Raw genomic sequence first — 18,230 nt, forward strand, 5'->3', positions numbered from 1 at the left:
CAGTAGCAGCATCTTGCAAATGCCAACTCGTTCCTAGGCAGGCTACACTTTGTATCACCGCTTTCCATAAGAGGCACACAGCTGACAACCTCTTACGGAAACTGAGGAACATCATCGCAGATTTGCTTACCCCAATTGGACTCTCCTGTGGATTTGTGACATCGGACAAAGTCACCAATATTGTGCGTGCATTACATAAGGGCAAATTCCAGCACGTCCCATGTTTTGCACATACATTGAATTTGGTGGTGCAGAATTTTTTTCAGGGGCATGAAAGAGATGCTGTCGGTGGCCCGAAGAATTGCGGGCCCCTTTTGGCATTCAGCCACCGCGTGCCGAAGACTGGAGCACCAGCAAACACTCCTGAACATTCCCTGCCATCAGCTGAAGCAAGTGGTGGTAGAGGTGGAATTCATCCCTCTATATGCTTCAGAGGATGGAGGAGCAGCAAAAGGCCATTCACGCCTATACATCTGCCTACGATATAGGCAAAGGAGGGGGAATACACCTGACTCAAGCGCAGTGGAGAATGATTTCAACGTTGTGCAAGGTTCTGCAACCCTTTGAACTTGCCACACGTGAAGTCAGTTCAGACACTGCCAGCCTGAGTCAGGTCATTCCCCTCATCAGGCTTTTGCAGAAGCAGCTGGAGAGATTGAAGGAGGAGCTAAAACGGAGCGATTCCACTAGGCATGTGGGACTTGTGGATGGAGCCCTTCATTTGCTTAACCAGGATTCACGGGTGGTCAATCTGTTGAAATCAGAGCACTACATTTTGGCCACCGTGCTCGATCCTAGGTTTAAAGCCTACGTTGTATCTATCTTTCCGGCAGACACAAGTCTGCCGATGTTCAAAGACCTGCTGGTGAGACAATATTCAAGTCAAGTGGAACGTGACCCGCCAACAGCTCCTCCTTCATTTTCTACCGCCACTGGAGCTGCCCGGAAAAGGTTCAAATTTCTAAAACCACCCGCTGGCAGTGATTCAGGGCAGTCAGGAGCGAAAACTTACATCTGGTCCGGACTGAAGGACCTGCCAACGATTACTGACATGTCGTCTACTGTCACTGCATATGATTCTGTCACCATTGAAAGAATGGTGGAGGATTATATGAGTGACAGCATCCAAATAGGCACGTCAGACAGTCCGTACGTACACTGGCAGGAAAAAGAGGCAATTTGGAGGCCCTTGCACAAACTGGCTTTATTTTACCTAAGTTTACCCCCCCCCTCCAGTGTGTACTCCGAAAGAGTGTTTAGTGCTGCCGGTAACATTGCCAGCGATCAGCGTACGAGGTTACTTCCATCAAATATGAAGATGATGTTCATCAAAACAAATTATAATCAATTCCTCCATGGAGACATTTACCAACAATTGCCTCCAGAAAGTACACAGGGACCTGTGATGGTGGATTCCAGTGGGGACGAATTAATACTGTGTGAGGAGGGGGATGTACACAGTGAAAGTGGTGAGGAATCGGAGGATGATGATGAGGTCGACATCTTGCCTCTGTAGAGCCAGTTTGTGCAAGGAGAGATTGATTGCTTCTTTTTTGGTGGGGGCCCAAACTAACCAGTCATTTCAGCCACAGTCATGTGGCAGACTGTCGCTGAAATGATGGGTTTGTGAAAGTGTGCATGTCCTGTTTATACAACATAAGGGTGGGTTGGAGGGCCCAAGGACAATTCCATCTTGCACCTCTTCTTTTTTTATATTTATCTTTGCATCATGTGATGTTTGGGGCCAGTTTTTTTAAGTGCCGTCCTGTCTGACACTGCAGTGCCACTCCTAGATGGGCCAGGTGTTTGTGCCAGCCACTTGGGTCGCTTAGCTTAGTCATCCAGCGACCTCGGTGCAAATTTTAGGACTAAAAATAATATTGTGAGGTGCGAGGTGTTCAGAAAGACTGGAAGGAATTATGGTTATTGAGGTTAATAATGCTATGGTATCAAAATTACCCCCAAATTCTATGATTTAAGCTGTTTTTGAGGGGTTTTTGAAAAAAAACACCTGAATCCAAAACACACCCAAATCCGACCAAAACATTTTAAGGGAGGTTTTTCCAAAACGCGTCTGAATCAAAAACACGGCCGCGGAACCGAATCCAAAACCAAAACACAAAACCCGAAAAATTTCCGATGAACATCACTAGAAACTTGGGCATATATTTACTATTAATCCGAGTTTGACCGATTTGTGTTTTTTTTCTAAGTCCCAACACGGGAATTCACTAAGCACAAATCTCGGCAGCGTTTGGGCTATTTGTAATGGCTTTAATGGCAAAGTTCAGAAATACGAATGAATAGACCATCGGTCAAACGCGGCTGTTATTTCACTATTCATTCGTATTTGGGTGTTAGTCTCTGGGTGCTCAATTGTGGTCGTATTTTTTTGCAATTAGTCTGCCTGCAAGATATGAGAATGATTGGAATCTAGAAAGAGTAATGATTAGAAAAAAATCAAGTGGTCTTGGTACTGCATGCTAAAGACATTCTGCATGGCTGGCAATTAGTCTGCCTGCAAGATATGAGAATGATTGGAATCTAGAAAGAGTAATAATTAGAAAAAAATCAAGTGGTCTTGTTACTGCATGCTACGATAAATGTGCAGATCAAATTACTTTTTCCTCCTCCAAAAAAATACAAAGATGTTAAATAATAAATGTGTTGGCAAAAATCCTGTTGTTGTTTGTAACACTTATAATTAATGATGTTCAACAAATTGACAAGGTGCTAAGTGTTATATATATTGAGACAAGTGTTAAAACAAGGAATAGAGGACTGCGCTGTCGTGCTACCCTGATCAACTCAAGCTGCTATGGAGCGAAAATGAGGATTTCCACTATCCCCACAGAAACACTAAAGAAAAGAATAAAATGTCTCCCAGCGCTAATGTAGTCAGGTATGGAGTCGATGGTCAATGGCAATATCTGCTCATAGAAATATAGATCACTCAAAAAACAATATAATTTGTAAATAAAATAATATTTTATTAACCTAACACAGGATAAAAATTTTCAATATATATATATAAATGTGTAATGGACCCTAATATCCAGGTCCTCTCTATTCTTAAAAATCTAAAGTGATCCTAATACCGGTATACACAAGGACAACCACATACAACAAAAAACATAAAAAACACAGTGATACGCTAAATAGCGATTTATTCACTTGAAAGATCTTTATATTCCTCAGGTACGTATAGGTATATGGGGGTGGTAGTTATACCACAGTCATTGATCATATAAAGAGTGAGTCCAATGGGTTAAACATCAGTGATACGCTAGGTAGCGATTAATTCACTTGATAGATGCTTATATTCCTTAGGTGAAAATATGCATGTGATGTCTCAGTCACTGCTCAAGCAGGAAATTGGTCCAATAAAAGTTCTGGTTAATACCAGCCAACCTGTATAAAGTCCTTCTTGGATAAGGATCAAGTATTAGGGCTGGAATCGTCAGTTCTTTGTTCTAAATGTCCAAGAATATAAGGTGCACTTACTTCAAAGTCACAGGAGGTCAGTAGAATGGGTGTCTGCCGGCAGACATGAGATACCTCCGCAATCTACTAGTTTCGCCTGACTCGCAGGCTTCCTCAGGATGGCCGAGCTGTATCCAAACCGCGTTCTTTTATCCCTGCCTGGCGTCACGGTCGTCATGGTGACTCTCCTTCCATGTAAACACCGTCAGAGTGAACGAGCCTCCGTTCACGTTTTCCGCCTGTTGACGCTCGTTGTCATGGGGACCGGACGCGATGACGCCTGCGGCTCCGTACACGTCTTCGGCTTGTTATTGCTTGTTGTCATGGAGACCGGACGCGATGACGCATGCTGTTCCGTCTTGCTCGTCCCCACGAAGGCCGGGCACGTCTCTCAAGCGGCGGCTCTGTTGCCATGGAGATCTTCTCCTCACGATGTTATCCCCTTTCCCCTCTCTTTATGTATAGTTCAGCGATGGAATACTCATTATGCATACCGTATTTTCGCATGCCCATTATTACTCCTCATTGTTGGTAGACAATAAATAAACTCCAGAATAATATACAGGACAATACATGACATACATAAAAAGACATGGAAAGACAGTGACTATAGTTCTTAAAAAAAATTTTTTATAACAATAACTAATATTTAATATATATATACATATATATATATATATATATATAAATACATTCATTAATATCTCCCTGACTCCCATAATATTCATCTCATATAATCTGGTTTTATTCTTTAAGGAAGGGAAAAAGGTCCCATTCTATATTGAGACCTTTAGGTATCCGAGTTTCTAGTTCAAAGATCATTTTGGCTTCTTATCTCAAAAGTATATTATCCCAGTTCCCTCCTCTCCATGATTTTTGTATTAATTTAATTCCAATGAATTCTAAACCCATGGGATCACTATTATGCATCTTCGTAAAATGTTCTGGAATACTGTGATTATCTTTGTTGGTCCTGATATTATTAAGATGCTCATTGATCCTAGTGTGTACACTGCGGTAGGTTTTCCCTACATATTGTAGCCCGCATGGGCACGTCACCAGGTAGATTACACCTTTTGAGTTGCATGTAATTTTATCCCTTATTGTGTATTCTTTTCCTGTACTTTTAGATGTATATTTGTCTATACACTTAGTAGTGATCTTTCTTGTTTTTTTGCATACAATGCAATTATTGCATCTGTAGAACCCAGACTTCTTCTCCTTCAGCCAAGTTTCTCCTCCTTTACTCTCATTCTTATAGTAGCTCCTAACCAGACTTGTTTTCAAATTGGGTGCTCTTTTATAAATTATTCTTGGTTTCGAAAGTAAAATCTCTTTGAGGTCATCGTCGGCAGTAAGAATATGCCAGTGTCTGTAAATGCTTTCTTCTAGGAACCTTCGTTGGCTAGAATAACCCGTCAGAAACATCACATCCTGTTTGTTCTTCGTATTCTTGTCTTTGTAATGGAGGAGATCCGTTCTTGCTACTTTGTCTACCTTGTCCTTGCTTTTTTCGAGGTCGCTCTTAATGTAATGTTTCTCCTCAAATTGTTCCATCAGATCCAATACTTGAATGTCATAGTCTACCTTCTTAGAGCAGTTTCTTCTTAGTCTTTTCATCTGGCCTTTCGGGACATTCGATAGCCACTTTGGATGATGATTACTCTTAAAATTTAGGAAACTGTTACAGTCCACATCTTTTCTGTATGTCTTCGTTTCGATCTTATTTCCTTCAATGAAGATGGTTAAATCCAGAAAATTAATATTTGTATCATTCATTTCACATGTAAATTCCAAATTGTATAGATTGTCATTGATGTTTCTAATGAATTGTTCCAAACTCTCCTTCGTTCCCCTCCAGATGATGAGCACATCATCTATGTATCTTGCCCATAGGGCAAGATAGGGAAGGTACTCATTATTGGTCCATATGTGTTCGTTTTCCCACTGAGCCAAGAAAAGGTTTGCATATGAAGGAGCAAAATTTGTACCCATAGCGGTCCCTTGGATTTGTTTGTAGTAATTGCCCCCATACCAAAAAAAGTTATGTTCCAGTGTGAATTGAATGCCCTCCATAATGAACTCGATTTGTTCACTCTTCATCTCGGATTCATTGGTAATGATCTTACGGACATTTTCCATTCCTTGATCGTGTCAGATGGAAGTGTATAATGACTTCACATCACACGTGGCTAGCAGGCAGTTTTCTTCCCATATCACTCCACTCAGAATGTCCAAAATATGCACAGTGTCTTTTATGTAACTCCGTTGTGTATTGACCAGTTTTTTCAAGAAGACATCAATATAACAGGATAAATGTGAGGTTAATGACTGGACCCCCGCGACAATAGGTCTTCCTGGGGGGGGCATTTTTATCCTTGTGGATTTTAGGTAGATGGTAAAATACCGCCACTTTCGGAAATTCGGGGTATATATATTCAAATTCATCTTTCGTAAGGATTCCCTTCCTAAATGCTTCTTTCAAAATTTTCTCTAGCTTCATCTTATATTCCCCCATTGGGTTTTGTCGAAGTTTTTGATAAGTACAGGTATCAGCCAACAACTTTACACATTCTCCATCATACTTCTCCTTATCTAAAATGACAACCCCCCCCCCTTTATCTGCTTCTTTGATGACAATATTCTCATTTTGCTTAAGATTTTTCAACGCCTCTTTTTCTTTGATGCTTAAGTTCCATTTTCCTGCTGCCGTCACTTTCTCTGGAATCTCTTTAATATCATTTTCCACCAACTTCTGAAATGTGTTAAGTAAATGTCCTTTCAGGTGTATGGGGTAGAAGGTCGATCTTCTTTTCAGACTTGAATGTTCAAAAGGGTCAGGATCAGCATTATTTTCCTCCCCATTTCCATCTTTTTTCCGTAGGAAGAATTTCTTTAATGTGATGGTCCTAACAAACTTGTGAAGATCTACAATGGTGTCAAATTTGTTCAGAGTATTGGTGGGGGCAAACTTTAGACCTTTCTCAAGAACTTTTGTTTCGAGTGAGGTCAGATTATTTTTGCTTAGGTTGAATATCCCCTGCGTAGGGTTTTTCTGTTGTTTTTCTTTAGTTTTTTCTTTAATCCTGTTTTTTGCTCCCCCGCGTTTTCCTCGTTTTCGGTAGTGGAGCTTCTTTTCCGTCGTCTTCTCTTTCTCAAACTTTGATCTGGGGTTCTTTTTGGAATTGCTCACAGATCCTGTGATGAAATGTTCTTCTGTTGTTGAGCCAACTCTAAAAAAGCGTAGAGGAAGGCTTCTGTTTCATCTAGCTCCTCCTCTTCCCTATTTTGATGATTCTCTTTCAACACCATTTCTTTACTCTCTCTTCCGTTCCATCAGCGTCCGGGCGGATAGGTCCAGGATTTCTTGATAATCTTCCCTCCCATTATTGAAACTCCTAATAAGGGTGTCTGTGGTGGGATATTTGTCCTTATAGGAGTCTTTTACCTACGAAACCAAGAATAATTTATAAAAGAGCACCCAATTTGAAAACAAGTCTGGTTAGGAGCTACTATAAGAATGAGAGTAAAGGAGGAGAAACTTGGCTGAAGGAGAATAAGTCTGGGTTCTACAGATGCAATAATTGCATTGTATGCAAAAAAACAAGAAAGATCACTACTAAGTGTATAGACAAATATACATCTAAAAGTACAGGAAAAGAATACACAATAAGGGATAAAATTACATGCAACTCAAAAGGTGTAATCTACCTGGTGACGTGCCCATGCGGGCTACAATATGTAGGGAAAACCTACCGCAGTGTACACACTAGGATCAATGAGCATCTTAATAATATCAGGACCAACAAAGATAATCACAGTATTCCAGAACATTTTACGAAGATGCATAATAGTGATCCCATGGGTTTAGAATTCATTGGAATTAAATTAATACAAAAATCATGGAGAGGAGGGAACTGGGATAATATACTTTTGAGAGAAGAAGCCAAAATGATCTTTGAACTAGAAACTCGGATACCTAAAGGTCTCAATATAGAATGGGACCTTTTTCCCTTCCTTAAAGAATAAAACCAGATTATATGAGATGAATATTATGGGAGTCAGGGAGATATTAATTAATGTATTTTTATATATATATATATATATATATATATATGTATATATATATTAAATATTAGTTATTGTTATAAAAAAAATGTTTTAAGAACTATAGTCACTGTCTTTCCATGTCTTTTTATGTATGTCATGTATTGTCCTGTATATTATTCTGGAGTTTATTTATTGTCTACCAACAATGAGGAGTAATAATGGGCATGCGAAAATACGGTATGCATAATGAGTATTCCATCGCTGAACTATACATAAAGAGAGGGGAAAGGGGATAACATCGTGAGGAGAAGATCTCCATGGCAACAGAGCCGCCGCTTGAAAGACGTGCCCGGCCTTCGTGGGGACGAGCAAGACGGAACAGCATGCGTCATCGCGTCCGGTCTCCATGACAACAAGCAATAACAAGCCGAAGACGTGTACGGAGCCGCAGGCGTCATCGCGTCCGGTCCCCATGACAACGAGCGTCAACAGGCGGAAAACGTGAACGGAGGCTCGTTCACTCTGACGGTGTTTACATGGAAGGAGAGTCACCATGACGACCGTGACGCCAGGCAGGGATAAAAGAACGGGGTTTGGATACAGCTCGGCCATCCTGAGGAAGCCTGCGAGTCAGGCGAAACTAGTAGATTGCGGAGCTATGTCATGTCTGCCGGCAGACACCCATTCTACTGACCTCCTGTGACTTTGAAGTAAGTGCACCTTATATTCTTGGACATTTAGAACAAAGAACTGACGATTCCAGCCCTAATACTTGATCCTTATCCAAGAAGGACTTTATACAGGTTGGCTGGTATTAACCAGAACTTTTATTGGACCAATTTCCTGCTTGAGCAGTGACTGAGACATCACATGCATATTTTCACCTAAGGAATATAAGCATCTATCAAGTGAATTAATCGCTACCTAGCGTATCACTGATGTTTAACCCATTGGACTCACTCTTTATATGATCAATGACTGTGGTATAACTACCACCCCCATATACCTATACGTACCTGAGGAATATAAAGATCTTTCAAGTGAATAAATCGCTATTTAGCGTATCACTGTGCTTTTTATGTTTTTTGTTGTATGTGGTTGTCCTTGTGTATACCGGTATTAGGATCACTTTAGATTTTTAAGAATAGAGAGGACCTGGATATTAGGGTCCATTACACATTTATATATATATATATTGAAAATTTTTATCCTGTGTTAGGTTAATAAAATATTATTTTATTTACAAATTATATTGTTTTTTGAGTGATCTATATTTCTATGAGCAGATATTGCCATTGACCATCGACTCCATACCTGACTACATTAGCGCTGGAAGACATTTTATTCTTTTCTTATATATTGAGACAAACCTACACTTACTAACTGTGATTATTTTATTTTCTATACAGAAATCGGTGTCTCTATTTTTTATTTTTTGGGGTTGGCTGCTTGGACTGGCCTTTGCCTTTACCACTGTCGTGTTGGCGTGCTCTGGTGGAGCACCTTGGTGGTGAAGACACTGGCCATAGAATAGGAGTAGTCGTACCAGAGCTGCTGCTTGGTTGCTGTTGGTGCTGGGATCTGAGTGTTTCATTGAGGTTAGTGAGGGTGGCATTAAGTTCACGTGTTGCAGCATTTTGATTCTCTAAAATTCTGGTGATAGATTCATTGATCATTTGATTGTTTTATAAGATGTTGATGTAGCTTTGCTGTTGTCTGTGCTGTTCTTCCATTATGCGTTGTAAGTTGCCCATGACATGTATAATGTCTGCACGCATGATTTCCATGGTATTGGCAACTCTGGTGGTTGGTTCATTTTGGCGACTGATATTTCTGCTGATTCTTCTGAGGTGAGATGGTAGGTTAGCAAAAATTTGGGTCTCCCTACGCAGGCAATCTTGATTAGTGGTCTGCTGTGTAGACCAACTGTCCCAAAACACTTGATCAGGGCCTTGTGCTACTGGTGTTGTTGGGCTGTGTTGTGGTGGTGGAGAGCTTTGCTGTGGTGGTGTACTCACAGGTGCTGGGTGGGTGATTCCTTCGATTAATGGCTGCATTTGTAACATGATTGTCTAATCCATGTCACTGTGTTGCTGCTGTTGCATTGGGATGCTGGTACCAGTACTAGAATCTGGAATTAGAACCATGTTGGCGTTAGTTAGACATATGTTTGTGAAATTAAAGCAAAGCAGTAAACATGGAACACATGTATTTAAATGGTGCTTTCAGATATCCAGCATAGCAACATCATCACTAAGAACTTAAATACAGACATATTCCTGTTTGTGGCAAATGTGTCTTGTTACTTCATTCTTAAAGCAAGCACATGAGTTGTATGGTAGATCAGACATACTCCACCATAAAAACACACTTTAAATAATAATGTGTTGCCTTATAGTGTTTAAAAAAGAAACATAGTAATGTCTTGGCATGTTGGTGCCAATGTTACGACAAACACATAAGTGAAATTGAAGAAAAAAATCCTTACTATTTGCCAAGCTTACACATGTGTTTATGTTGCAGCATCTTCCACACAATCTGCTGCTGTATGGCTGAAGTAGACATATATATTTTTACTGGATGTGGACAAGGCCATTTTGCTCAGAACCCATTTGTTTTTTTTTTTGTTTTTAGGTAACTATAGCAGATTTTGTGGAATTTAGAGTTAATTAGTCTAATTAAATGTATTATTATGAGATAAGTAATTTTTTAAATCATTACAGTTTCTTACTCACAATCAAGATGAGGGGAGTGTGGTTGGCGTCTTGGAGGTGTGACCAAAATTTGGAGTGGTGGGACCGAAGAAACTGTAGACAATCTTCGTGGTGGGGTAGACTGCTGTGGTTGTGATTGGACATCAGACCTTGCTTTCTTTGTTGCCACATGTATTATTGTTTGGTGTGCTACAGGAGTCCGCCATCTGCTGGTCAAGACTTCTTTTGATGGACCTAGGATTTAAAGTGTACTTTTGTTATGGCCATTCCTTTACAAACATAACCTATACTACAATGGACACTTTACCTGCTTCCGCAGTGTCATCATCATCAGATGTCACGGGAGTGACTGTAGGCCGACCAGTACTGCTTTTTTTCAACACTGTAAATAATCAAACAAAGAAAAGAACTCATTTATTCATGCTATTGTTGATACATTCACCCATTATGTTTATAAACATTAAATCTTTCAAAAATGGATGCTTATTTATTTGGGAATAATTTCTGAACAAAACCATAAAATAATTTAAAAAACACACACATTGGCCAATAGCCATATGCACTATGGAAAGTGCAACACAGGAAATAATGTACAGGACACAGACATAGGACACAGGGGCAGATTAATTAAGCCTGGTGAAGTGATAAAGTGGAAGGTGATAAAGCACCAGCCAATCAGCTCCTAAGTGTCATTTTGCAAACCCAGCCTGTAACAGGGAAGTTATGACCTGATTGGTTGGTAATTTATCAACTTCCACTTTATCACTTCACCAGGCTGAATAAATCTGCACCACAATTACTAATACATACACTAACAAGCCAAAACACATACATCTTCATTTAAAAATGTTATGTAATTAATGAAAGAAGCAATATAGAAAATGCTCTGTGATGTGGCACTCCAAACCCACATTAGCACAATATGAGGCAAAAAAAAAAACAACATAATAGTATGGTAACTAAGTCTGCAGTGTTGTGTCAGGGTACAAATACAGACTCTAAATGATCCAAAAAATAGTGGGTTTGTCTTAAACAAGATTACATACACTACTAATGAAATTACACATGTAACTGGCTTCAAAGCCACTTTGCACTACTCCAGCCTCTAACATGTCAACCACTGATTTTCAAACATTGCACATGGATAACTGAAATCAAAAACATAGGCCAACTTGCAAACTGACAAATGTGCAAAAGGAAAACATTATTGCTGGACAATTCAATGACACACCAAGTCCAAACTACACATGGAAAATGTACAGTTAAAAAACCACATGACATACAATAAAGTACTATGTTACATTGGCTTTTGTAGAAAACATTACCCAAAACAATGTATTTGCTGATGCACACATGAAGATGGGAGTAATATGCAACATCACATGCCACACATTTCCCCAAAAAATAACGCAAGAAGTAATGTAATGGAATGATAAGACAAATACACATGCTCACCATCCTTTCTGGGCAGATCGGAATCACGGACATGGGTTGCAGACACTACTTCAGGAGGTATTAAACTCTGCATGGGCTCCTCATAGTCCAGATATCTGGCAATAAAGGGCTGACCGGTTTTGCGAGCCGACTTCCCCGCAGAAAACGCGTTTCACCCGAATTCCCCGCAGAAAACGCGTTTCACCCTGAGGGCTTGTTCACTTCCTGGTTCCGTACAGTGAGGTGGGTTGGGATGCTATTTGAGGGCGGCTGGTGGTGTAATTAACCAATGAAAGAGAGCCACGTATTACCGCTGTACTTAGCGGTTGCTAGGTAACGAAATAGCGGAGGTGCAGCCGGAGTTGAGGATCTGATTGGAGGACGCGATCTCGCGAGATTAAAGACGCCATCTTTGTTATGGGAAAAGGAAGAAGGGAAAATGCGGAGGGGACACAAGTGAGAAAAAAGTGTGTATAGAGCCGCTTGGCTAAATGACAGTCTAGCGGAGGTGGGCAGGAAACATGTATATATGCACACACATGAGTTTGTTATGCTGCCTATTAACATGATTATATCGATTGTATTAGAATGGGGAAAAAAATATGTGTGTAATAACCGGGATAGGGTGGGATATGAATGGGAAACAATTTGTTACTATGAATAGATAGGACGTGCCATTGTGTTGGCTGGGATTGAAGGAGGGGCAAATGAAATGAGTGAGAGGGCAATTGAAATGTGTGTTAGGTAGATAGGAGGTGAGGATATGTTGGAAAAAGAGGAGTGATGGAAGAAAGATGTATGGGAGGATTTGTATTGGTGTGTGTGAAAGGTGAAGGGAGAGTGCTGGAAGTAAAGGGGGATAGGGTGATGTGGCGGACTAGGCAGGGAGTGTATTAGGGCCAAGTATGTGGTGGCATGTGTCAAGCAATGAAGGGATGGATGTGTGTAGGATTAGGGAGGTGAGAGGGTAGTGACATAATAGGTTGGAGAATTGTAGAGGGAATGGTGCAAAGTGGTATGGTGTGTTGTGTGTACTGATGAGAATGTGTTGGATGGGGGGGTATTAGGAAATGATATGTGTGGGTGATGTAGTTGAATGGGGAGGGGGGGATGGGGGGAAAAAAGGGGGCAAGGGGAAGGGGAGGGGGGGGGGTTTGGAAAAAGGTTGGTAATATATGATAGAAAAAATTAGTGAAAAATAAGTGTAACATAAAGGATTGGGGAGGGTGTGGGGAAGAATTTAGCTGGATTGCCAAAAATTAGTGGGGAGTTACAGAAAAGCCCCATAATTTATTGTTTCATTGAGGCCAAAAGGCTTCAGGGAATTGAGACGAAAAATCCACTCACTTTCTTTTTTGTATAGTTCCTTGGTTAAGTCCCCTCCTCGTACACCCAAATGAACACGATCAAGGCCAAAGGTCTTAAAGTCCTTGATTGATCCTTGGTGACAAAAATGAAAATGTCTAGCCACAGATGTGAGCTGTTTCATCCGTGCCAGGTCCCTGGAGGCATTACGGATGTTTCCCAGATGTTCTAAAAAATTTTTAATAACCTTGAGCAAAAGAATATATAAAAGATACAGATAATACAACCCCTAAAAAGTAAATAAACATACAAATAAACATGAAAAATGAAAAAATGAAAATGAAGATGAAAATGTAAATGTAAAAGTGAGCTGTATTAGGTAATATGACCCGGCACCGGCAGCATAAAGCGAACTACTCGGTGTGCTGTACAGTGCAGGGTGATGATATTGTTAATACAAATGATATATCCCTTAAGGATAAGAGCTATATAAGATACAGATAATAAGACCCATAAACAGAATCAGATGTAAGAAATATAACCCCTAATAAAGGAAGCTATATGAGTTGATATGACCAAGTTATTATGACACAAAGTGAAATACTTAGTATGCTGCACAGGACAAGGCTAAGATCCTGTTGCAGACATAATGAATACTGATAACAAATTGATAGGACATAAACAATTTGTCCCTATCCATAGAAAAAAATGTCAGAGCAGATGAGAGACAAACTGACCAAAACCAATGCTGGCATATAAACAATTATATACGGTGACTCAAAGAATGGCCTCAGATACATAGGAGGCTAAGTGCTGGCTGGTCTAACGGAAGTAATCCTTGCAACAAGGATAATCAAAGTAATTTGTGGGAGCTTACGATTCTCCAATGAATTGGTTATGATCCGTTAGGATGGCGCCATGATATGACTGTGTGGACGGAATTCCCCGCAGAAAACGCGTTTCACCCTTTTTTCTGGATCAAATCAACACTAACGATTTTTCTGATTTTCTCCTACAGTTGCTCGATTTTGTCCTTTCCAAAAACTACTTTGTTTTTCAAGACCAATTCTTTTTACAGATTAGGGGAACCGCAATGGGCGCGGCATGTGCACCCACATATGCGAACCTCTTCTTAGGGTGGTGGGAGCACTTTCATGTATTCAATACCTCAAATGAAAGATATACTACACATATAGTATTATGGTTAAGGTATATCGACGACGTATTCATGATTTGGAATGGCAACAGAAATCTGCTCATGGATTTTATTCAGATTCTTAACCAAAATGATCTTAACATCATCTTGACACATCACATCAGCCCCCAAATGGTACCATTCCTAGATCTCAATATTTACAGGTCTGATGCCGGCTTCCTGGAAACTGAACTATACCGTAAGGAGACTGCAACTAACAGTCTCCTTCACCAGACAAGTTCTCATTTTCCCCCCACAATTGAAAACATCCCAAAAGGGGAATATCTGCGTTTAAGGCGTAATTGCTCGGAAGATCACAGTTTCAAAATTAAGAGCATGGAACTTACTCAGCGTTTACTAGCCAGAGGCTATAGTAAACGCTCACTTAAACGCGCATATACAGCCACTGTAGCCATCAAGAGAGAGAACCTGATTTTTGGTAAAAAGATCAAGGATACAGAGCAGGCAGATACTATCCGTTTCATCGGTACTTTTTGTCCCGAATGGAGAATGTTGAAGGAAGCTATAGCCAGACATCTCCCCATTCTCCAGCTTGATCCTGATCTTGCACCGTTCTTTGATTCTCCGTTACAAATGAGCTGGCGCAGATCGAAAAATATGAAAGATCAATTAGTGCGCAGCCACTTGATTACTTCTCCCCCAAAAAAACCCACCATCACAGGTTCCTTTCCCTGTGGACAATGCAAATCATGCCCACAGATCTTGCAAACCAACAGCGTCATGGATAGATATGGCCAATCGGTCACTCTGCAACATTTCTTTAATTGCAATACCCAGGCCATGATTTACTGTATAACCTGTGGATGCAATTTCAAATATATAGGCATGACCACTCGCAAATTTAAAGAGAGAATTTTAGAACATCTGGGAAACATCCGTAATGCCTCCAGGGACCTGGCACGGATGAAACAGCTCACATCTGTGGCTAGACATTTTCATTTTTGTCACCAAGGATCAATCAAGGACTTTAAGACCTTTGGCCTTGATCGTGTTCATTTGGGTGTACGAGGAGGGGACTTAACCAAGGAACTATACAAAAAAGAAAGTGAGTGGATTTTTCGTCTCAATTCCCTGAAGCCTTTTGGCCTCAATGAAACAATAAATTATGGGGCTTTTCTGTAACTCCCCACTAATTTTTGGCAATCCAGCTAAATTCTTCCCCACACCCTCCCCAATCCTTTATGTTACACTTATTTTTCACTAATTTTTTCTATCATATATTACCAACCTTTTTCCAAACCCCCCCCCCTCCCCTTCCCCTTGCCCCCTTTTTTCCCCCCATCCCCCCCTCCCCATTCAACTACATCACCCACACATATCATTTCCTAATACCCCCCCATCCAACACATTCTCATCAGTACACACAACACACCATACCACTTTGCACCATTCCCTCTACAATTCTCCAACCTATTATGTCACTACCCTCTCACCTCCCTAATCCTACACACATCCATCCCTTCATTGCTTGACACATGCCACCACATACTTGGCCCTAATACACTCCCTGCCTAGTCCGCCACATCACCCTATCCCCCTTTACTTCCAGCACTCTCCCTTCACCTTTCACACACACCAATACAAATCCTCCCATACATCTTTCTTCCATCACTCCTCTTTTTCCAACATATCCTCACCTCCTATCTACCTAACACACATTTCAATTGCCCTCTCACTCATTTAATTTGCCCCTCCTTCAATCCCAGCCAACACAATGGCACGTCCTATCTATTCATAGTAACAAATTGTTTCCCATTCATATCCCACCCTATCCCGGTTATTACACACATATTTTTTTCCCCATTCTAATACAATCGATATAATCATGTTAATAGGCAGCATAACAAACTCATGTGTGTGCATATATACATGTTTCCTGCCCACCTCCGCTAGACTGTCATTTAGCCAAGCGGCTCTATACACACTTTTTTCTCACTTGTGTCCCCTCCGCATTTTCCCTTCTTCCTTTTCCCATAACAAAGATGGCGTCTTTAATCTCGCGAGATCGCGTCCTCCAATCAGATCCTCAACTCCGGCTGCACCTCCGCTATTTCGTTACCTAGCAACCGCTAAGTACAGCGGTAATACGTGGCTCTCTTTCATTGGTTAATTACACCACCAGCCGCCCTCAAATAGCATCCCAACCCACCTCACTGTACGGAACCAGGAAGTGAACAAGCCCTCAGGGTGAAACGCGTTTTCTGCGGGGAATTCCGTCCACACAGTCATATCATGGCGCCATCCTAACGGATCATAACCAATTCATTGGAGAATCGTAAGCTCCCACAAATTACTTTGATTATCCTTGTTGCAAGGATTACTTCCGTTAGACCAGCCAGCACTTAGCCTCCTATGTATCTGAGGCCATTCTTTGAGTCACCGTATATAATTGTTTATATGCCAGCATTGGTTTTGGTCAGTTTGTCTCTCATCTGCTCTGACATTTTTTTCTATGGATAGGGACAAATTGTTTATGTCCTATCAATTTGTTATCAGTATTCATTATGTCTGCAACAGGATCTTAGCCTTGTCCTGTGCAGCATACTAAGTATTTCACTTTGTGTCATAATAACTTGGTCATATCAACTCATATAGCTTCCTTTATTAGGGGTTATATTTCTTACATCTGATTCTGTTTATGGGTCTTATTATCTGTATCTTATATAGCTCTTATCCTTAAGGGATATATCATTTGTATTAACAATATCATCACCCTGCACTGTACAGCACACCGAGTAGTTCGCTTTATGCTGCCGGTGCCGGGTCATATTACCTAATACAGCTCACTTTTACATTTACATTTTCATCTTCATTTTCATTTTTTCATTTTTCATGTTTATTTGTATGTTTATTTACTTTTTAGGGGTTGTATTATCTGTATCTTTTATATATTCTTTTGCTCAAGGTTATTAAAAAAACAACAGTTATTTGCCTAAGGTTACAATTTTCTGACGCCTAATAACGTCTGAGGTCGGTTATTGGGCTTAGCCCCACCTGCATTTTTTACACCTCTTAGTGACAGCTTAACCTTTGCATCATCTTATTACAGATACAAACCTTAATATCTCTATCCAAATCTACAATCTTTTTTCACCAATTTTCGTGGACTCTCATTCACGATTCTCGGGATAGAGTACCACACCAGTGGAATCTCCTAAACCGGGTCTAACGTGGAAAGCAGATCCACATATTTTCACGCACTTACCTCATCTGCAATTCCTTTTTCTATCATCTTTACCCTTCATTTTTCAATTTCAATTTCCTATATAGGTGCACTCTCATTGGTGTACACATAAATCCCTACGACCATACCACGCTGTCAGTGCCCGATCTCGTCCGATCTTGGAAGCCAAACAGCGTTGGGCCAGGTTAGTATCAGGAGAGGTGACTGCCTGTGAATACCTGGTGTGGTAGGTCTGGAATTAATTTCCTCTCTTATGTGACCAACATACACCAACAGCAGTATCACCACTAATTCTATTTTCTCTTTCATATATTGCTTTCAATATCTACATCAACTGACCATAACCTCTTGCTCACAATTCCTGCCCGCAAATAGGGCTATGGCATACTAATAATACTCAGGTGTATAATTCCTTGAGTGGTGACCACTGATTACCATTCCAGCTATTTTTAGCTTAATTTCATTGAAACTGTGTTTTGACTAAACCCCCGGTTCCATCAATACAGAATTCCTGTACTGGTCAGGGGAAATGGGGGTATGACTACTCCATGTCTACAACCCTTTCCATACTCTTGCGAATTAAGAGACCAGAACATTTTTTAATTTCTCAATAATCTCCGATTATTTTACAAGATTTGTGGGAAGTTTATCTTGTTTTAACTTTATTAATAAAAGTTATATCTTAAAATATTCTCTATAATATTTTCACATATTCATCTAGTATCTTTTTCTATTTAAGAGTGCGCCCACACAAGAGCCTTCTGTTCTCTCCCACTGTATAAAAACACAGGAGTAGCTGGAGAAACGGGGGAGTGTCTGGGCGAACGCTGGGTGTGTTTGTGAC

The 18,230-nt window shown here is 40.4% G+C and overlaps 1 pseudogene; it reads left to right on the forward strand.

Moving 5' to 3' along the window:
- The first annotated feature begins 17,500 nt into the window (after positions 1–17,500).
- Positions 17,501–17,619, forward strand: LOC134934008 (5S ribosomal RNA; annotated as a pseudogene).
- The last annotated feature ends 611 nt before the right edge of the window (positions 17,620–18,230 follow it).

The sequence above is a fragment of the Pseudophryne corroboree genome, chromosome 1, assembly GCF_028390025.1.
Source record: "Pseudophryne corroboree isolate aPseCor3 chromosome 1, aPseCor3.hap2, whole genome shotgun sequence".
Taxonomy (NCBI): Eukaryota; Metazoa; Chordata; class Amphibia; order Anura; family Myobatrachidae; genus Pseudophryne; species Pseudophryne corroboree.